The following is a 23,637-nucleotide window of genomic DNA, read 5'->3' on the forward strand; positions in this document are numbered from 1 at the left end:
ATAATATGATTTCTTTGAGCAACAGGAGCTGGATAGTCAAAGCCATTTGCTCCAGAAGAAAAAAGCAACCCCAACCCAACAACCCACAAAGCCAAGCCCCCACGGGGCAGCAGTTTTCTGGAGTTCTGCTGGATGAGGTCAGACGGTGTCAAACAGCAGCTGCCACCACTGAGAAGTGAAGCTGAGAGCTGGGTTACACATGCAGGGACACTCAGAGACCCCAGTGCTCAGCCCTGCTCTCCATGGAACCAAGACTCTGGGTTCTGAGTCTGCTCAGACTGGTGACAGCCCTGATTCAGCCATGGGCACGTGCAACCTCCAGATCAAAGTTTCAGCAATACAGAAGCTAAATACTGTGAAAACATCACAGATAGGAGGTGGCCCTTGGGAACACCAGTCTTGCCATGACCCAGTAGATCCTCACATTCTCACAGGAAAAACTACATTGACACTGATGTCTGCTTGGCAGGCTGCCCCCAGCCAAGGTGCTCTGGTGTCTGGGAAGACTGGACACCAGAGTCACTTGATGCCCAGCTACTCGTGGTGTTCTGGTCTGGGCAGAGCTGAAAGCTCTCCCATGAAAACAGTCCATACAAGCTGTATTTTAAAACTCTGAGCAGTTGTTTCTCACCGAGTGTTCAATACCCCGGTCCCGCAAGAGAATGAAGGAAATTCATTCATTTGCAAACTAAACAGTTACAAAAATTGGTTCTGAAAAAAAGTATAAGAGATTTTAAAGGGAAACTTTTGCATTTGATCACTTCATTTACCAAGTTAAACAACAAAAGTAGGAAAAAGGAGAAGGAAGCCCTGACAAAAGAAGGAAGACTGAGCAGTTTTCCATGGACTTCACAGCAGCTGCAACAGATGAAATGGGACATCGAAGCGCCAGCACAGGGAGATAGGTCAAGCTTGGCTCTGATTTATTTCCCTCTCCTGCACAAAAGTGCTGACATACATCTCGAAGCACATTTTGACATATGAATGTACACTAGACCATTTACTCCATAGGTAATTGTACAATTTCTACTGGAAGACAATTCTCAGGTCTTGGTGAAAGGATACTTTTAGTAATGGATAACACCTGAATAATTAATTATTCCTCCCCATACTACCTGTCTCAGATCCAGGAGTCAGTTTCTGGTCTCCTCCAAACACTGCCTGGTATTTTTCAGAGCTCATCTTTGTTATTAAGTTGATTTTCTGGATCCTATCGCTTAAATATTGTATCTTTCAAAGGCTGGGAATGTTTCATGTCCTGAATCATGTGAACATGGAATAGTCTGTAGTTCCTGTCCAGTAAAATGGACAGGGAGGATGACAGAATCTGGTGGCAATAAAAGCTCATCAGTGTAGCTCTGATCTGGCTCCACTACATCAGCCAAATGAGAAGTTCATCAGGAAGATTTATATCAAGAAAAATTAACAAAGAAATCATCATCCCACTTTGCTGTGTGGTCTTTGATATTACATTTTATTCTTTCTTTATCAGCAGCAATGGGCTCATATAAAGACTAACTGTGGAAAGAAATACAGCATGTTATGTTCAGGAAACAGGCAGCCACCGGTTACACCATCATGGTGTCACCATTGCTGAAAAAATTCACAAGAAGATATAGGAAAAACGTCCTTCCTTGCCTTGTATGTAGAGAGGAGAGACAGGGACAGAAGGGATGAGAACAGATAACAGGCAGATGCGTGGGAGCATCTGACATAACATATGCTGAGAGCACTGATCACTTGAGGACTCCAGCGAGTTAAAATCTCTTAACATCCATGTTGCAAACCAAAGCTCCCAAAGCTCTCCTACCACTCTCTTCCTGAGCACAGAAAAAATTGATTCCTTTTCCTCTACAAGGAAGGTAGTGCCACCAAACCCTTCTGTGCCCCCTTTCCAAACCACCCTGGTGCTACTGGGTCTTCAGTAGAGCGAGTTGGTGATTGGTGTGAAAAATAATACCTCAAGTATCACTTGCTGGAAGTGACATCTCTGAGGGCAATGTGTGATGGAAGAAAAGTGACCAGGGGCAGAGACCAAGGATTGGGCAGGGGTGCTGGCTGGGCCAGCTCACTGCAGTCATGACATGGCAGGTAACACAGGGAATGACCCCCCACGAGAGAGAGAGCGCGCACAGTGCCCTGACCCACCCGTGCTGTCCCCAGCTCTCCTCAGGGCTCCACACCCTCCCAGGACACCAACAGGAACTTGCACTTATGACCTAAAGCAAGTCAAAGCAGCAGTAGGATTTCTGAATGAGCAGGATGACAACGATGGGAACATTTGTCCCTAACAGAAGGCAAACTCCCCCACACAACCAGCAAGGTTTATTTCTACCAAGGCAATTTTAACTGGCATTTCAAGTAGCACAGTCATATTTAGTTCTGGCTTTGCACTAAAAAACATTGTCCAAAGTAATTGGCTTCCACGTTCACATTGGAGAGCAAAGACAAACCATGGAGCATGTTTGGAAAACCTCAACATCTGGTTATAGTAATAACCTCATAAAGAGAGAATTTAAACTGATCCATTTCCTTCCGTCATTCCAAACATTGAGAGGAGAGAGATGTCATCAACCCTTTTTTAGTCCTTTAACACCCAAGTGATCGACCCAACAGATCAACGAAGTAAAAAGGTCCATGTCCTCAGTTGCTCGGTGGGAATGGGTGGCAGACCATGGGAAAGGGGCTTTGTTAGTCTCCATCAGTGACTTCTGAGACAGAAATGATAACTTGTCCGGATAATCTGCAACACTTTGAGGCAAATCTTGGAAACATGCTGCAGCGTTCAGCATCACTTGGGATAATTACATGCAAATGAAAGAACAGGAGAAAAGCGGAGCCGACGCTGTTCCACAGCACCGGAGCAGTGACAAAGTGTCTTCCAAAGGACAAAGCCACACAGCCCTGGGCTGCACCAGGCACAGTTGCCACAACAAACACTTGTGTACAGACTTTTTTTTTTTAATACCATATAAAATGATTTTTAAACACACCTGAGATTTGCAACACTGGGGTTCCCACCTGCGGCAAAACATTAGGGATACCAACAACTCAGAGAAATTTTCCAGCAACAAGGAAATCTGTGTGCTCAGCTCTTATCACTGCACTGCAGCACCTCCGAGGCTGGGATTTTAGCAACTTTTAGCATTTTAAATGTTAGTGATGGAATTCCCAAGTAAAATAGCCTCTTGCTTGGGAGCAGAGGCCAGAGGCTTCACAGCCTGAGAGCTCAGAAGAATCCCAAGTTACACGACCATGGGGAGAAGGTTTCTCTGATCAGACACGGAACAATTAAATCAGTACTTTTTAAGTCCTGTATATTTTTCAGTACCGATTTTACAATAAACATCTATGTATAATTTGCAAAGAGGGATTCTGTGCACTTACTAGGAAGCCCAACTGCTATTAGCAACATTCCTAGAAATTTCTCTTTTCTGTATTTTGAGGCTCTCCACCTACACTAACCCTGTGTTCACCAGCAGCATTTTCCCTGTTTTCTGCTTTCACTTTGAAAGACACAAGAAATTGAAGATGGCTGGCACCTAGGAGAAGAGTCAACCCTTACAATATTGTCTTCCACAGAACAGCAAACAAAGAAACTCGTGCAATAATCTCTGCACCAAACCCACATTTCTACTTTAGCTATTCCAGTTACACAGGAAAAAAACCTTAAAAATATCCAGCCTTGAAATTCCAGGCATTCAGTGACAGGGATCACACCATCTCTAGAGATGCTGTTTTAGCAGACAAGGACACATGCTGCAAAAAACACACATCTTTTATTTATTTACATTACAGATCAGGCTCCTGCTCTTTTCCTATTTTCCCAACTTACAGTTCTTTATTTTTTTAAATGAAGGCACAACTTTGCATTATCAAGTATTAAAATGTACATTAATGACAAAAGATCACCTTAAAAATTACTTGGGTTTGTCACTAAAATGGACCTGGACCCACCCACATTATGATTTGTTTATTATCTGCAGATTTGCACAACTGTTTCATACCTTTATGCTTTATGTGTTGACTCTTATGTGATTCCAACTAGACCACAAGATGTAAGTTGTTTCTTTTTTTTTTCCTATGTGTTTTCTATGTCCTCTGTGAATTTTAGAAACAAAGAGTTAGTTCCAAAATTAAAACTAAGAATTTAAAGTTTGTTAAGGAAAGGAGAGCAATCTCAAATAAAGAAAAGCTCATTAGGTAAAATTCTGATCCTATCAAAATCAGTGGCAAAACTTGTATTCACTCCATTAAGGTGACAGAATCACCCCAGAACTCCTTCCCTCCGTGACCCAGGCAGAGTCCAAAGGCAGGACAGGCACTCAAAGGCTTCACTGAGATCTGCTCACATTTAACCCTGACAGTTACAGTGATTTTTCATTCTTTAATTTAAGTATTTCCATTTTTTTCTACCCATATCAACCAAATAAATTACTTCTCCCTCAGGACTCTGTACAAGCCAACTGGGAAAGTTCAGCTTTTTCTCTCTGCATCAGTCCTTTAAATTGATTTTTACATTTTAATGAAAAACTCCCTGAGTTAATTTCTGGATGAGGATTTGGCTCTCACATGAAAGGAGCAGCCGGGTGCACCCAGTTAGGGTCTGTGTCATCCTCATGGAGAAATTTTTGACAAGGAACATAAAATCTTCCTGATGTACCATGAATCTGCAAAAGCAGATCACAAATGAAATTCTTTTGAAACTGTAAATTCCCAGGTACCACAAAAGAACAATGTGCATTTTCTCAGCTTATCTGTGGGCAAAATAATACCTTTTTATGAAATAATAAATTCTCAAGACTATTCTTGCACACTGGTTTGCAGCACAGAAAATACCGGAATATGCACATCCTTGATACTGGGCACTGACAAATTCTCAAGAGACTTCACCAGGTTTTCCAGCAATGATAAATAAATGTGATTTTTTATAGGCCACTCTATGTATGTGTATCAAGAGCACACCCACCCCACAAGTGCTCTCTCTGTGCAGAAAAGCAGGAATGCTTAAAAAAAAAAAAAAAAAGCTGTTTTTTCTTTCTGACAAACGGGCATGAAATAAGAGGCCGACATCTGCCTCTGCAGGTCATTCCAGTCAGGCTGCTGCGTGTCAGAATTCCAACTGCTCCATCCATCAATGGCAGCCCAAAAATTAACGTAGCTTGGAAACTCTGCAGCAAGACAGTAACAGCCCAATTGAAAGGCTGACCTTCGGAGAGCGGCGGGGTAAGATGGAAAAATTATTTCATGCCCTGTACCAAAGCCAACACCACAGTTCAGAGGGATTTGCAGTTAATTTTTTTAGTTATAAAATCAGGTTTGCTGGTGAACAGCAGTGAAACTGCAATACCAGATAAGGAAACTGTTATAAAGGCTTTTTTAATTTTGAAGGCATTATCAATTACATCCACAGAGATATACTTTATGGCATTTAGGATTTTAATTTCTCTGAATTACTGATTCATATTTTTTTTAAAGCAAAATCTATTCAATGTCGTAAACAACACTATTTTCTTAGTGATCGATTGGGTAAAAACTATAGTTGATTAGCCTGAAAAATTTGATTGAAAAGGCTGCAATTTTTGCCAAACACACACTTCCAAGTCCAATTAAACCAACAAGACAATCTGTTTTAAAATAAAGCCTCAAAATTGAAGTATTAAGTTATTTTATACAAGAGTCAATCACAGCAGTTATTTAATAACCAGAAGCAAACAGGTCAGCCCCCTGCACAGCCCAGATCAGAGGTGCCTTTACCCTCCCAGCTCTACCCCAGACCATGGCAGCGATTAATCCATCTGTTAGATCACCTGCTAACACCCTGTTAATTGCTCCATAAGCTAATTGAACTGGAAGCTTAATAACATCCAAATAGCAGAAATACCATATAGCTTAAAACTTCAAGTAGTTCAATAAAATTGAACCAATTAAAAAGAAAATTCATATAATCCAATAATATTGCCTGATCACATTTTAAATGTGCATCCCAAACTTTAGAAAGTAATTTATATTTCCCAGGCCTTTCTCTGGAGATCATTGAAAAAGCTTACTGAGCGTTTTCTTCCCTCACAGAGTTTTTCTAATGTTACAAAATATTTTCCTTGTTACACAGGTAGTTAATTCTGCAACAGCATCAAAGACACCAAGAAATCTGGAGATGTAATTAAACAATAGGACAGAAGAGAGAGCCTCAATGTCTTTGTCTAAACAATAACACATGTATATTTTGTTTTATACAAAAATAGAAACAAATACATTGTTCTGTTTAGACTGAAATATATTTAATGGCAAACTTAAAGCCCCCAAAGTAGTCACAGAGCTAATTTCTTTCATCGTGGTACAATGACACAAAGAGAAAAATTCCAGGATTTTGAGAGACAATAACCACCCAGATTTTATTTCTGATGAGACAACAAGTTTGGCTGACAGTGTTGGGAAAGATAAAACTGCTCCCTTATTTTTTAGTACAATAGAAGATTGAATTAACCTGTTTGCACAATAATCTATCAATAAGCCATGGGTAGAAACTATCCAGAACTTTGCCCACAGCAGCTGTGGCTGCCCCTGGATCCCTGGCAGTGTCCAAGGCCAGGCTGGAGGGGCTTGGAGCAGCCTGGGCCAGTGGAAGGTGTCCCTGCCCAGGGCAGGGGGTGGCACTGGATGAGCTTTAAGGTCCCTTCCCTCCTAAACCAGTCTGGGGTTCTGTGAGAATGAGATGATTGACAAATCTAGAATGTCGTGGCCTGAGAAGTCCAGAAGCCGAAGCTGAGGAAATTCCAACACAGAGATTTACACTGCAATGTCTGACTGAGCAGTGACGGAAGAACAGATTCTCCTCCTGGAAATATCAACACAAGCTGAACCAGCACAATATAGACTATTCAAACACAGATTTGAGGCCTAATACAGAATTAACCGGGCTCATTTCAATGGCACGTGTTAGCTAGAATGTCAGATTAGATGGGTTAACACTCCTTCCTGGCCTTCAACTCTATAATCAATGAAATAATCCATTAGCTGCACTTTAGAGAGTTTCTCTCATGTTCTTGTGAAGGATTGGGGGTGGCCAAAGCTTCACCCCCAGACTGCTGCTCCCTGCTCCTGGAGCAGGGAACTGAGTTCCTCACATTTTAATTACCCCCAGAGAACAGAGTGGGTTGCTGAGTTAACTGCAGTGAGTTCATGACCAAACACACACATCAGCAAAGCTGTTGCACACCACTAAGAAACTGGAAAAGTTCAAGTTATTCTAGGCTATCTGATCTGGATAAGCAATTACTTTCCACATTTTCTCTTCAACTGAAAATTATTGGTTTAAGCTTAAAAAAAAAAAAAAAAAAAAATTAAAATCAGATGTCTTGTGCAGGAGTTTTAACAATTCACAGTGACTATGCAGACCTGAAAATACCTACTTTAATAATTATGACTGTTTACAGTAGTAACAACCATATGGAGCTCTTCAGAGTACTCTAGAATATTATTCTTCAAATAAACTGTGTAATTATAACACACTGGAGAAACTGTGCCATTATCTCATTTCCATTAAACTAATGGAAATTATTTACTTTTTTTGTTATTTTGCTGAGAATTAACACACATGATGAACTATTTTTAACTAGTCCTGAGACTTAACAATTTACACTCAGTTCACAGATTTCTCACCCATGAATCGGACTTAATAAATTCCAGCTATTTTAAGGGGAAAAAGTCTTTACTAACAATAATCACTACACCATGTGAAGGTATGTGGAATATCCTCCGCTTCTTTGAAAGCTGCAGTCAGTGTCCCTTAAAGGAAACTCTCCAAACTTTAATCTGCAACTGAATAGGACTATTCTGAAAAAAACAACTTTTCGTTCTTGTCTGATGGACTCTTCCAAAAGGGTCCCACGGGAGGGGCGTGTTTAACTGAGAGAAGCAACACTGATTCCCAGACAAGGAAAAGCCATAAATCTGCTCTATGATCAACGCTGCTTTGAATCAGGGTAAAGCAGGATGTTAACCTACTACACGGATATGGGAGATGTAACTAAGGGCGACCTTCAGAAAATGTTATTTCCAGATACAAAGATGAACTGATTCATTTTCAAGGAGGGCAACAGAGCCCTGTTTGTTCCTCCCTCCCAGTCACACACCTGTACAATGCCACAAAGCTCTGCTATGGCAAACTGGGCCACCTCCTGTTCTCTGCTTCTCCCATCAGAGGCCATTTTTGGGTTCTTTTGAAGAAGGGGCTGGGGACCAAATTTGCTGCAGTACAAAGACAGCTGGTGGTATTTAGAGAATCAGTTTAGAAGTTTGTGCCTTGAGGAGGGCAAACTGAAGTCGAACAGTGGTCACCAGGATGAGGGTCTGCCATCATCCAAAACCTTCGCTTCCTGTCCCTCTCCCAGCACTCCTTCAATCTGTGTGCTACAACTATAACAAAGGACACATTTTTCCCATTTCCAAAGTTTTTATGCTCCTGAACTCTGAAAGGAGATCCCAGAGAACAGACATGAGCCAGGAGGAGCTGCCCTTTCCCCAGGGCCCTGCCTGCCAGCTCAGCACCGTTCCCAGCGCCATCCGAGGGCACTCTGCAAATGTGCTGCTCTCACAGGCATCGCCAAACACACTGCCTTCAGATGAAAAAATGTTTCCTAATGCAATTAGCAAATTAACATAGTCTAAATATTATGATTGCAGGTATTTAGAAGTGATCCTAAATTCACTCATATGAAAAGCACAAAAGGCAGGTGCCAGCAAACAAGCTCCAGCACTCTGTGGCTGATCGGGGTGTCTGCCCACCCTCAGAGACACACCGGGAGAGCAGAGAACAGGTTTGGATACTGCATAGAAAGATATTGTCAAATATGAAGTCTGCTTTCTCTCTCTAACTTATTTCAACTCTCAGACATTAAATTACCAACGTAATATCAATGCCCCATCTTTAAAAGCAAGTCCGTTCTAGAGCAACAAATGAAAAATTATCCATGGCAGGTAACTCTAAGAAACTTATTACATAAAATCATATATACACTAACCTAAGTTTATATTCACCTTAAATAACAATTACAACTACATACACTAAATGTTAACAGCATTGTGACTAGAAGTGGGGTTCCAAATTATTATTTTTTTAATTGGAAGCTTGGAAATTGGGTGGGAGGAGTGAGGGAGGCTGGTTTTCACTAAATACCAGATTGGAGAATTCCCCCGCTGCATTATGGTGAAAAAGTGTCAGCACACAAGAGCTGCAGAGATGGAAAGGACAGAAAATGTGCAAGGATACAGAGGAACAGACAGGGAAATATATGATCGTTATCTTTACACAGTTACTCCATTGCTGGGATACTAATTACCATCACTGGCATGTCATTTGGGATCAGCAGCAGCCATTGGGTGTCAGAAGGGATGAGGGAGCAGAATGACCAGATCTCCTGGGCTGGTGTAAGTGGCAGAGCAGTGCCCCACTGGGTGAGCTGGGTGTGGTGCATTAATGGGCAGAAAGGGCTGTACAGGGGGCCCGAGCGTGGCCATGGGGACGTGGGAGCAGCCGGGCCCCACATGCACACCCGACTGATGCACGCTGAAATATTTCAGTGTTTGATTCTTCTTCTTGACAAAGAGCAGGGCTCCACTGAAAGCTCATTTAATGAAAATAATGCAATGCAAATGAACCTGAATCAGAAAAATTAGATTGATGGAAGTAGCTCGGTCGCTGTAATTACACAAGGTGTATTATTTCCTAAATTCTCTTTGCATTAAACATATACCATACATTTATCAAACATAATTAGCAGTTTAGGTGACAAGGATTTGATTTTTCTCCTGCAATAAAAAAAACCTTCTACATGGGTATATACATCTGAAACATAATATGAACATTTTCACACTATCATTGTTTACTCCTCAAAGAAAAATTCTATAAAATCAAAGAATCAGAGAGGAAATACCATGTGGGACTTACAAAGCAGAAGACGAGGAAAATGGCCAGGTCAGCCTTCTGTGGATTTCATGAGCATAAAATAAAATTAAATCAGTCCCAGCTTTTAAGGTTGTTAGTCAAATAAATCATATTTGAAAGCAAAATAATTGATGATACCCCAGATTTCCCTTATAATCAAACTTTAGTTTTTTCAACCATAGAAATAAATTGATGAAAAAACAGCAAAAGAAACAGAAGATACAAAAGAAAGTTGACGAAGTTGAATTTCCAACACAACTAAGATAATCAAATTTTTCTTTCTCTCAATGTTTCTTGGGGGTTTGGGACTAATGGGGGACTTTGTTTAAGTTTTGGGTAGTCTGGGGTATTTTTAAACAGTTTCACAGAAAATAACTGTATCAAAATAATGGCAGAAAGCACTTTCATTTTTTTCTCTTCAAATCCCCATGGACTATGTGGGGACCTCAAGTCAAAAACCTTCACTTTAGAACAATAAATAAATAAACCCGCTAAAGCCTTCCCAAGGCTGGTCAACTGTAGCATAAGTAATGCAAGAGGCTGAGAGATGCCAGATAAATTTGATTACTATAAAAGATGGGAATATGTTTCTTTCCTCAGAGAATTCATAAAAAGGGGTCAAAAACAAAGCAGCACTGAAAGCCAACAACTTCATTTCACCAGCAACTCAAGGCGAAAATACAATACAATTCCACGGGAACGTTTTATCACATCGGTGCAGACACCTCCTAATCTTCTATTTCTGAAAAAGGAAAATAGCAAAGATAGAGTCCAGGCAAAATGGGGCTCTTCTTTCTTTTCTGGAAAAGGCACTCTGATTAGTATATCAATTTAGCAAAGAGTTCAAGAACTGTTTTCTTCTTTCACCTGCTACCAGTGTCATAGTGGCTCTAACACATTTCAGTAGGGGGGAAAAAAGTAATCTTCATGTTATTCTTCCAATTTGTCAGATTACCAAATCACTTATCTCAAATGCATTCAAGAGCATCATCGGGAGAAATGACCCATTGTCCTTTCCTTGTTAAAGAAAAAAACAAAGTCCTGACTCGGTGTTAATTGTTCCAGCCCTGAGTAATGATGAGATCCAGAGATCCCCCTGCACTGTTCCCTGACTAAGAGATAGTCCTGATTTCACATTTTTCCTCTGTAAATAGATAAGCTCCTGCCATTTGCTATTACAATGGCACCAGTATTTTGCAAACCTCTCTGGAATTACTTTTTCCTTCACATGTCTGAGGGTGGCACTTGATTTTTTCACAAACACGTCGTGTTGGTGGCACAGTCGTACCAGAGTCATCTCCTGCCCCCTCCTCCCAAGAAAACACTATCCTTCCAGCCAGCAGAAAAGCCATTCTTACTTGAATCTATTAGATTTCATCTTATTGTCATCACTTCTTTAAAGTTATGCAGTTCTTCCTATTTAACATCCCAAACTCTAACTCCATTAACAGCATCTCCCAGCACTGGGTCTTCAGCCCAGTTCCAGTAAACCACAGGTAATTTATCTAGAAGAGTTACAAATAAGACGTATAAAAGAAGGTTGATCTTTGAAGAACAAGTAACTTCCAGACACCTGATAAATTCACTTAAGGCACACAAACACTCTTACTGCACGACACTTCTTACAACCAATCTGCTGCAAAAAGCATTTTCCATGGGCTGACAGTGCTGGTTGCTCTGCAGGACTCAGGAAAGGACAGGCTTGCAGCACCTTTTTGTAGGTATTTTTCAGAGACTAAGATCCACACCCAAATTTGGTGAAAACCTGTGTTCAGATTCAGTATTACTGCTTTGCAGTAATCAAGCAGAGTCCTTTACTGTGTCGAACAATTTCAGTAAAAAACAATGGTTGACTATTTGGTTTATTCATGCTATTGCTTCTTATTTTATCACAGACTACTACATAATTGCCCTGCAAATATCACTTAACTCCTTATTTCCTTTTTTTCCATAGTATATGCATTCCAAACCCCTCCGTTTCCAGTAAAGCAAAGTCTAATTAATATTTGTAATAACACATACAAAAATGTAATCTACAGTAAATGAGTTTGGGAAGAGGCAGGTCCGAGGAGAAGAGGATTATCACAACAGAAGTTGTCAACTACTGCACCAGAGAAAGAGGGGGAAGAGCTGGAGAGATGGAAGGAACAGCTCGTGCTCCCCCATCCCTAAACCAGGAAGTCACTTCTCCAAGGCTTACCCCAAGCCAAGCAGACAGGACACAGAAGTTGCGGCTGGAACCAGACAGTGCCATGGCCCAGCCAAACACAGGCTGGGATTCCTGGAGCACACACTGGGACCCTGGTTTGGGAGACCTGGAGACAGGAGGGCATGAGGAGCTGGGGTGGTGTGAGAGCATGACCGGCATGAGTGAATTTAGGGGTTTGGTTCATCACTTCACTGGTTTTGCACTTCTGTTCTGACAGGAAAGCTCACCAGCTGGGAAACTGGGTGGATCAGTCAGGCAACTCAGAAGCCCCAGACATTGAAGGAAACAATACTGAGGAACTAAGAAAAGGGCAATACTGACCATCATGACAACAAACAAATCAGCTGCTAGCTTTAAAAGCCATCTATATGCTGTTCTCTTATCTTTTTTCTTTCTAACCACTGAAAAGCTTGCTTGCATCAGCACAGCACAACAGCAGAGCTGGAAGTCCATGCTTTTAGAGAGCAGAAACACAATGTGAACATGCCAAAAAAAAAAAAAAAAGAAAAAAGAAAAATTAAATAACAAAGCAGGATTTATGAAAGTGTTCTCAATTTTTTCAGACACTGTGTTCTCCTTTCTACAGGACCTGATGGCACAATATAAAAACTATTTTCTCTTCCAGTATTGTTTTCAATAATAACAGATGAAAGTAAAAAATCCCAACCACCGGCAATTTAAAAACATAACAAAATTCTCTGATAAGAGACTTGGAGACTTAAATATGCAAAGACTACACAGAAAGGGTGCTGAAAGGTTACTTCTAGAACATCTATAAAACTAAAATGCAAAAGTGTATGCAGTTACCTGTGCATACATTCCTTAAACTCTCAAAACTACATTTTCAGACTGGCACAGATGCATCAAACTTGATTGCTAGGAAATACAGATGTTTGACTAACCAGGATAATGTTACTTTGGACCCTTGTCTGTTATAACTGAAACCATCTTATTTTTCCCCACAGGAGCCACATCATGAAATGCAAGAGGACAGTTTGGGTGACTAAGCTGGAAAAGGAGAATGTTCTGTCTCCACTGCTGCCCTGGAGTTCCTGCTCTGTATCAGCCATGCAAATCCATCCCTCTCCCCAAACCCTGCTCCCCTGGTTTTCCAGTGGGTATCACTCTTACTCTGCTCCAGTTCCTATACCCACTACACCTCTCAAACAAACCACTGGACTCCTGATCTTGAATCCCATCACTAAACTTTTTAAATTCTCACTTTAGGACAGTTCAAAGCATTCTCACCACCACCCTCACACCCACATGGCGTTCTGTAAAGTAGCGCTGCTCAGGCTCAAAAACCCACACAAACCTAGAAAACTGCCTTAGGATATTTATTGATGCACCATCTTGAAAGATTTTTCTAATGAATTTTGTTGCTGTGAAAGACTTCTGCCTTGCAAAAGCAGAAGAGTTTTATACAGAATTAAAACTTGGAATTTCTGAAATATTATTAGAAAAACTTGAACGACCTGGTCTAGGGGAAGGTGTTCCTGTCCATGGCAGGGGGTGGAACAAGATGATTTTTGAGGTCCCTCCCAACCCAAACCACCCTGTGAGTCTCTGAAATAGCCTCTCACAGCAGCGATTTCACAGACATCAATGGCTCTGCTCACCCTGTGCATCAGACAGGAATTTTTCATTTCATACATCATTTAAAACTTGCTGCAGTGATTCCACAAACCTGTCTACAAGCACCTTCTTCTTTCCCACCCCTCCCCGATTCAGGTTATTTTGGCCAAAATTGAACATGCAAGTAGACTACCATAACACTGACAACAGAGAAGCACAGCAACGCTTAGCACTAGATAATGAAGAGAAAGATCTTATATTCTCAAATAATATTACATCTTGTATTTGAATACATCAAAATAAAATTACACTGACTACATCATCAGCAAACTTACCCCAAACATACCATAGCAAGCAACCAGCATTAGCACACAGGCATTTCAGTATTTTGAAACACAGATTTGCATTTACATCACATTTTCAGAAATTCCTCTCCCAGGACAGTGTAAGAGTGCAGACAAAACCTTCTCCTCCCAAAACTACTTGTTCAGACCTCCGTATCCTGGAGCCATTCACGCAGACAGACCACTGACTGCTGCAGCTGCCCAGAAAAAGTTATAAAGATCACAATTATTGTTATCTTTATTATTTTTGGAATAGGCCTTCAATGCTCAAATACAGAGATAAGTTCTGAAAATACAGAATTCCATAACCTACATGCAAAGACTCCAACTCACACTGTGGCCACAATTCACACATCTCCAGACTGAGAGCTGAAAAGTGGACAGCTTTGACCTAAAACTCATTGAAATAAAGCTAAAAACTCACTGTGGAAATCCAAAACTAGAGGTTTACTCACCATTTATGAAGGACTTCTGGACTGTAGCATCTAACACAGGACACTCACTGCCTGGGCGTTAATTCAGTAATTCCTCTTCTTGTTCAGGATAAATCCAGAAAGTAGCTGGCACAAAGAAATGGAAAACACACATTTAGATAGGGTTGGATGTGAACAAACAGAATTTCTTCTTGTCCATATGACTAACAAAAAGCTTCCATAACAGCTAAGCCCATATACTGATACATCCTTCTTTTCAGTTAACACCAAAACATTTCTGTAAGCGATGGGAAAAAACCTTTGATTTTAAGTAAATGAAAAGACAAAGTACAATGATAACTTGAATATTCCTAATACTTCTAACATGCTGGAACACACGTGAGTTTCAAAATGTGGTAAGTCATATCACTCCAATGTTCTTGAGTCAGGAGAATTTTTGTGCGTAGCACAGCACGGGAACACAAGGAACGTTATAAAATCTAAGACCACTCAATGACAGCTTCTGGAAAGCTTTCCAAATTACTTGTCCCCAGTAACCACCCACACAGTGAAAGATTCTACTAACCATGAAAAAAACACAAGCGGTTATCTAGTTCCATTTATGCAGCCAGTATGTAAATCTGCCAGTCTGTGTTCACAGCTCAGGATGTGGAAAACACCAGTGTCAGTCCCAAGCCAGAGACCCCGCAGGCTCAGCAGCCAGGAACTTTAGGGCACTTACAGCTACTGCCCCATGCTGTGGTTCAGAGGGTGAGGCAGAAAACAGGAGACGGCCACTGCTGCAGATTCCTCTGGCAGAGGTCCCACAGGTTCTCCTGCACCCACGAGCCAAAGGCTCCCCACCCGTTATGCATCACAAAGTAAATATCCATAGCTCTAAACTCTTCCACCTTCATCATGAACTTCTCAACTCACCAATCAATACAATACTGAGAAATAAACAACAAGCCAGAAATACTCTTGAACAGAAAAACCAAGCCCACCCTTGTTCAGAATTGTGAATTGTGAAGCTCACACGTTTTCCAACATAAGTTCAGGAAATAAAAATCTCATTAAAGCTTTAGCCAAAATTTCTAATTCATCAAAGGACCATGTTTTGAATACCAATGAATTTCATGAAAAAGAAGCGCTTTTTTTTTTTCTTGCCTGCATGTCTGTAAAATCTCTCCCAGGTTACAAAACCAAATCTGATGACACTGAAAAGTCTTTCAGGAACAAAGACAGACGAGTAAAACAACCACCAGATCTCTTTAATTCCATGCAAAAGTGTCAACAGCAAAATCACTGCATCTCTGCCACAGCAGAATATTAAATAGTTCATTAATATCCATTTTCCCTTCTTCTCTTTTCAGAGGCTACTAAAATTGTTTCTGTTTGATTTTACATGAGTGAAACTCCTCCCAAATGAAACAGGTACAAGGATCTTGAAAGAACACTCAAGTGCACATCACTCAAGCCCTTGGCAGGCCCTATCTCTGCAAAACAACAATAGCATCCCACTAATAACAATGACTTGCTTAACTATTCATTTTGGTAAATAATGGAACTGAAAATTATCTAGTGATGGATTTACACTTTTACAATGCATCTCTGGGATGAAAATGAATAGGGACGGAGAAATTATGTGGGTTACAATGGGTGATGCCACAACTTCAGATCCCGCCTCGCTCCGTGGAACAACACAAGCTGGAAAGTGTGGCACTACAATTTTTAGCATTTTACCTTTGTCTAGTTCTACTGTGAGACACCCTATATATATTATTTGTATTATCGAAGCACTTAAAGATGCCAATTAAAACCCAGACACAGCTGTACTAGGCAGAAATAGTAGGAAAATTACAATAGATAACCACAATAAATCACTTGTTCCTCAGATATTCCTTCCTTTATCAGTTACCACAGAATTTAACATATTGGGGTTTATATTTGAGGGAGCATGAACAGAATGGCCTAGGCAGCCTCTACAGCCTTTTTTTATTTGAAAACCATATTCACATATTTCCACTGGAGGCCCAGAGGGACAAAGCCTAGTGACACAAGGCTCGCTCTCCTTCATCGCCTTCCTTGAGAAGCCCATGGAACCCCAATACCATGTGGACCACGAGTGAAAAAATCAGAATATTTGGAGCAGGAGGCTGACAAAGGTGACAACTTCTCTGGTAGCAATGGGAAACACTAAGTTTCTGTTTAAAAAGTTAAAGATTACTTTGTGTTCAAGTAACAAATGGCAAGTGTTTACCTGTGACTATTAGTTCTCTCCTAGGGAGTTTATTATAAACAGTATTTCAAACACAGGACTTTAAAAGACAATGTATAAATATTTTAAATGGTAAAATATAGGTGTTGGCTTTTTTTTTGTACTATGTCCAGAAAATTTGCACAAACACATCAAATTCTCCACCTAGGGAATTTACTTTATTGTTAAGTTTGCATTTAAAACAAATGTACATGACCTATTTTGGGGCTAATATAACTAAAAGGAGCCTATTTGTTGTTTATTATTTATAGAAGATTCACTTCAGATTAGGCCTTTTGCGGACGTGTGTATCTGTGTGGCATCACAAAGCATCTCCAGATCTCCCCCAGCACTAAAACACACGAGGAAATGACAAGTTAGGATGTATCCAGTACACACAGTGTTTTATAAAAGCCAAGATTAAAAGCTGGTTTTTCCCTCCTCAGAAAGGCCACATGAAAGAGCCGCTACCCTGGGTAATGCATTGACCTTCTGGGGCTGATAATGACAAGTTCAAGTTCCTGGAGTTGGGGAAGATGCGGAACTAAAGTAAGTGCACTCAAGCAACGAGTCCTTCTGCTCTGTTAGAATCCCACTCACAAAACCAGCCCCATGGAAAGAAAGAGGAAAACAGTTTAATTTTTTTTATTTACTAACCCAGGAGTTTTTCTACACCATCAGCATGGCTCAAAACTGCTTTCTTAGAGGCTTCAATCTCAGGCACTGATGGTTTCTTTCCATTTTAATAGAAAACCTGAAATTATTTCATATAAAAGGCGTCAAATTTATGAAAATAGAGATGCTGCTCATGTCTAAAATTTTGCATTTTCAGCTTTTTCTTGTAAATAGAGAAAGAGTAAAACATGGTAAAATCGTATCTATTGTGTAAGAGATAAAATATCTCCTTAAAAACTTCTAGAAAATCAGAAATGCATTTTTATACAACAAATAAGAAAAACCAGAGTTGACCCAAAGCCTCTATTCCTACCAGTCATTAGTTTTGAACAGTTTTGTGGGTCACAGTGTCTGGAGCTCTTCAGGGGCAGAGTAAGACTCCACCACGATGCTGCTGGCAGGACTGAGGCACGGAAAAGAAAGCTAAAGCTGCAGTAACTACAGAACGGGTACTACTGATGGTACATATTAGGATGTACTACTACTACACACATATGGCCGTGTGGTAGCACATTTTGCATTTCCAAATATTTATATTTCAAATTACACAGTGATATCACAACCTTTACATCTTTGTTTAAGTTACATAAGACAAAAAAATAAAGGCTAAAACAAATGCTATGACTCCAGTTGGTGTAAATCAACACGTACATCATCAGGTTTTAATCATCAGCTCATTCCAAATGGTTTACATTGAAAGATTCCTGCCAGGACAGGCTGTGATCACAAAAGGAATAAAATAATTCCAAAATAAATTCCCTTTTAAATTTTGCTCCAAAACAGTATTTCTAGTTTCTTCTTCCTCACCCCCAATTCGATCTTATCTCAGAAACATTATTTATATAATTTATTTAGAAAAAGAAATTAATCATGGGCATCTCTAAAGTCCTGGGTGATTCCAGTCCAGTCAATTGTTGCAGATTTTTGCCTTTCCCTAGAAAACACGGTGATATTAAATACAAAACCCCACACATTCAGAGAACACTAACATTTCTAAAACAAGATCTTGAGCTGAAGTTAAGAAATTGCTATAATTAAACTTGTCCAAGAAGACAGATTAAGGTCAAATATGTCTATTAATTTTGGCTATCCAGTCTAAGCCACCTCAGACTTGGATTTTTTTTTCTTTGAAGTGCAGCATTTCACAGCATTTAATACGTTCCTAACTGGTTTTCACGGCGGTGATTTCTCAGCACCCTCCTGGGGCCGTGCCCAGCCGGCGCTGCGGGCTCAGGGACTCGCCCGGCCCTCGGCCAGCGGCAGAGGCAGCAAAAATCCCGGTGTTTGAAGAGGCGCTTCCGTGCTTCACTCACGCTCCTCTTCCTCGGCGCAGTCCTAGTCCCAGCTTCTCCCACTCACACGCAGGAACTCCCCCCTTCCTGACCTAAACCCCCCGTGGCTCTCCCTGCCCACACCACGGAAACGGCTTCGGCCCGGGCATTCCCCACGCTCCCAGGCGGAGCAAGGCGGAGGCACAGCCTTCCCACAGCTCCGGAGCCACCGGCGCCCCCCGGAGCTGTCCCTCTGGGGTCCCTTGTGCCCACCCACAGGGCTTCTGCGGGGTCTGAAGGCTGGGCCGCCCTCAGAGCGGGAGAACGGCGGCAGGAAAGCGGCATCGGAATGGCCTCGTGTGGCGCTGGGAGTCCAAATTCAGTCACAGGGAATGGGGTGGGTCGGAAGGGACCTTAAAGCCCATCCTGTCCCACCCCCTGCCATGGGCAGGGACACCTCCCACTGTCCCCGGCTGCTCCAAGCCCCAGTGTCCAGCCTGGCCTTGGACACTGCCAGGGGCAGCCACAGCTGCTGTGGGCACCCTGTGCCAGGGCCTGCCCACCCTCACCGGGAAGGATTCCTCCCCACTATCCCATGTAACCCTGCCCTCTGGCACTGGGAAGCCGTTCCCTGCAGGCCCTGTGCGAGGTGACACGAGGCTGCGAAGCCGCAAACGCTGAAGCGAGGGCCGCCAGCTGCCGGCGGAGGTGCCCGGGGCGGCCCCGGGCTGCGGGAGCGTCCGGCCGGGCCGCCCTCAGCCCCTCAGCGCGGCCGGGCGCGCGGGAACGACCCTGCCGCACCAAAGGTGCCCCGCGCTCGGTACCGCGGTTCGGGGCCGGTGGGACATCCCCCGCTCCTCTCGGTATCAAAGCGACTTTCTCGCGGAACAAAGGCGCCGCTGCCGCATCCCGCGCCTCACACAAAGGAGCCGAACACGGCACCGTCACCGAGGGCAGCCAGGGGGTTAAAAACCGAGATCGCAAACAAATGTTTCCATAATCAACAGTTACCGCAAGCAACGCTCACAGAACTACAGGGAAAAGAATCATTTTCTGCAAATAGAAGAAAAACGTTTTCTTCTTCAGGGTGAAATAACCCTTTTTTCAAGTATTAGTCTTAACCTTTTCTTTTTCAAGTTAGCTTGGAAAACAGAAAAGAAAAGGCTACCCTGGATTTTATTTTTAATTTGACACAATAAAAAACTAAATATGGCTCTGAAAATCCTAGAGCCTGTGGCATAACTTCTTTATTTAGATAAATTCTAAAGTAGCTGTTGTTTACCTAGAAACCAAAGAACAATCTGTGCTATTAACATTTTTTTTCCCAAGACTTAACATTATTTGTTAACATTCCTAAATATTCATTATGGGAACACACAGCTGTTAAAAATCTGATTGTTTCCTCATTAAATTTGGATACTTGGGAGGATTCTGTGCACAAGTTAAATAAATAGATATTTGGATAATTTTCAAGTGAATGTTTAAAATACAAATATCAATCATTAGAAAGGCAGGTCCTCCCTACCTCGGTGCTGGTTTCTCTTCAGCCCCTCGGGGAGCCCACCCTTCCCCTCCCAGCCCTGCTGGACCTGCAGTGAGGTCCTGAGTTCTCAGCAACTTTCTCAGAGGGAAGACGAGAGAATTTCGCTGGTTCAGGATCTTTCTGTTCTTCCCTCTTTTGAAGTTCCATATCTGATATTTTTAAGTCACGTCCTCCTTCCCATCCTTCTGTGACATGGAAAATGTCACACTTTGCCCAGACACAATTTCAACAATTTCATTTATATCAGAGGGTGCTTAGAAGTACATTTATTTCAATCAGGTACTTACTTGCATTCAAAGTTACTGCAAAAAAATTAAGTACCAGAAGGCTTGATACAGTGCCTTAATCTGAGTTAGTATAGTCCAGGAGCTAATCTTGAAACCCACACTCTAAACTTACCTGTTGGCTTTCTACAACTGTACACAAAATTCAAGTAATTGCAGCAAAAAGGAAAAAAGAAAGGCTATTTTTATAGCCTGAGCCAGCTTATTCCTACCATTTGTAGGAACAGCTGCTGAGTTTGCACAAGAAATTGGTGTTTAAAAGACAATGTCTGAACCTACATCCCTTTCTTAAAGTAATTTTTAAACCAAATTATTCCTTCCTAACCCAAATGTGGTTTAAGCCAAGCCAGAGCTGTTGGCCACTGTGCAAACCAGGCCAGCAGAGTTTTACTGCCAGAGGAGATCAGGTCAGAGATGGCTCCTGGTGTCAGATCAGTCACTGACTGCCTCAATTACCTTTGGCAAACCATTTAACCTTTTTGTATTAATGGTTTCCCGCCAGTAGAAGAGTTCTTCATCATGGTCGGGAGGAGTTTAGCCCGTTAATTAATACAAATAACGATAAAAATACTCTTTTCTTTAATTCCAGTATCTATCTGCTCTGCAGAATAACACTGAAACTCCAAACTCCTCTGCACATTAGGTAGAAATGAGCTATTTCTAGGTAAGTGGGTGCTATTTCAGAGCAGATTTTCAGCATCCACACTCTAATGACTTCACAAATTATGAAGAACAAGGCTCACAGTTTTCTTCCAGCTCGTGACTAACAATAACAAAAAGAAACAGTGGTTTGTCCTGAACTGACAACTTGTATTGTTTAGAACACTTCCCTAAGTTTTAATGAGCTAAATGAGTTAAAAAGGTATCTATTGTGAAAATCGCCTTGATCTGAAAAACCTTCCATGCCATGTTTCAGCCTAAACAAACTTTGCTGCCTGGAAAATAGCCCTGGAAAAGGGAGTTTCTAAGGGAAACTGTGACAGCACAGCAGCTCCACTGCAGCATCCTGATGGGGACCACTGCAATACAGTCTATTCCAGAATCATTTTTCTTTTTATTATTTCATTAAGTTGTATCTCACTAAAGTTCCTCTTAGGATCTCTCTACAGCACCAAATTTTTCATTGAGAAAACTATAAATCATAGGCCTAAATTACAATTTAATTATAAACGCCTTCCCTTCTAATGCTGCCTGGGACCTTTTACCCTCCTACATAATTCTAAAAAATGACCCCTGTCATAATTTCCTTCACTAGAATAATATGCAGAGATCTAATCCTGAATCCTGCTGTCTTATAATTTAATATAAGAGGTAATTATTATTCAAAAGATAATGTTGCAGATATTGAAAATATTCTGAAGTTTAAGTCTAAAAAAACCTTCCCTTGTATATAAAAGCCTCTTATTTGATTCTTGCAAGAAAGGAAATAAATAAAAAGGTTTTAAGACTTTATGCAAAATGCTAGAAATATTATTTGTAGTGGAGATTTGTCAACTATAATTTCTATAACCCTTGAACTACAGAGAAAACACTCACATGCAGCAAAAGCAGGAAGGCACCAGACCATTTATTATCGATCTCTGCTTTTAGCCATAGGTTAGACAGAAAGTTCTGGACTGCTGCTATCCAGCTGAAAAATACGGTTTAGGTGGCTCCACATTTTGGAATACAAGGAAGCCGAAGGTGAGCCAAAGTCAAAAGAAAACCAAATCAAACAAACAAACCCCGCCATCATGAAACCACCTTCTTACACCTCAAATTTTATTTTAAATTGCTCACATCAAAGGCACAGTTACGTTGATCCAAAACACTCCTGTAAAGAAGTTAAATTATAATAAAACTTTAAGGAATTAGTACATTTTTCCCTAAGTGAGAAAAGCAAGGAGTAACACCATTACGTCAGTTCATCTTGCACAAGAGACGTGGATTTAATCTCAGCCCAGGAACACGGTTGTTACTGCCTGGCTATTCCCTCTACATAGGCAGGCTTTGACCTTAAAGCCCTTTTTTCTAAAACTGGGATTCATCAATTAAAATCTGTTTTCTTTCAAGTTAACTCTTAGGGTATGCAGGAATATCTGCCAAAGAGGGGAACTGAGTGCAGCTGGAGCAGGAGAAGGTGAGAATGAGCATAAGGAGAAAGAATTAACAGAAAGAATTCAAGTATAATAGAGTAAAATTCACAAAACCGAATGTTTTTCCTGTTTCAAATTCAGGGAGCGAGCCCCATTTTTTCAGGTAAATGAGATATCAAATGAGCTTCATTGCTTCTAACCATATCCAGCTCCATCAGTGAGAACAAATAAAATCCCCTAACTGACAGATTCAACATCCTGAAGAGGGAGAGGCCAGGGAGGTTATCAGAAAATGGGGTTCACAAGAGGTAATTATAGCCTGTGCTCACCCTGCTTAGGTGAGGCAGAACATCACAATACAGCTCCATAAAAATCAAACTATATAATGCAGAGGCACCAGTTTACTGCTCTCTTTGGTTTTGCTTTGGGAGCAGTTCATTTAAGACATAATAAATTGAAGTTTTTTTCTCCTGTCCCTCCATAAATCCAGGGACAGTGCAAATGAGGAGGTGCTCATTAAGGACAAAGGAAAGGGGCTCCCCAGACAGTGACACGAGCTGGGAGCATTAAAGCTCTCATTAAAGGGAGCCCTGTGCTTTTTGTAATAAGGAATATTACTTAATAACACTCCAAGCATGGTTCACTTCATACTGCTGAAGTGAGCTTTTGGGGGGCAGTGAAGGGGAAAAGAGGGAGCATCCACAGTACCACAAACATCATAAAAACAGAGATGGAATTTTGCCTGTAACGAATTAATAGTAAGTAAGGAAGTGTCACTGACTGCCTCTAACTGAATGGCTTCATGCAACACAGGGATTCAAGGATCCTAGGGGGATTCATGGAATATGTCAGACTTTACTCCCAAATGAACAAACAAAACCAGACTGGAGGGACACAGGTAGAAAATAAATTCTGTTCTCAAAGCAGAAGGATAACAAAAGGTTTGAAGCCACCACCGGGGCAGTTGGCCAAGAAACCACGGCTATTAACACATTACATTCTTTGCGCACATCACAAACTTTCCCTAAGAAAATCTTGTCGTTGT

The 23,637-nt window shown here is 41.2% G+C and overlaps 1 protein-coding gene across 1 annotated transcript in view; it reads right to left on the reverse strand.

Moving 5' to 3' along the window:
- The window catches only part of ZFHX3 (zinc finger homeobox 3), a 399,882-nt gene that overhangs the window by 309,649 nt on the left and 66,596 nt on the right, over nucleotides 1–23,637 (reverse strand). The window contains 1 exon segment of the mRNA XM_039558074.1: nucleotides 14,530–14,634. The gene's annotated coding sequence lies outside the window, so the exon portion shown is untranslated.

This window comes from Corvus cornix, chromosome 11 (assembly GCF_000738735.6).
Source record: "Corvus cornix cornix isolate S_Up_H32 chromosome 11, ASM73873v5, whole genome shotgun sequence".
Lineage (NCBI taxonomy): Eukaryota > Metazoa > Chordata > Aves > Passeriformes > Corvidae > Corvus > Corvus cornix.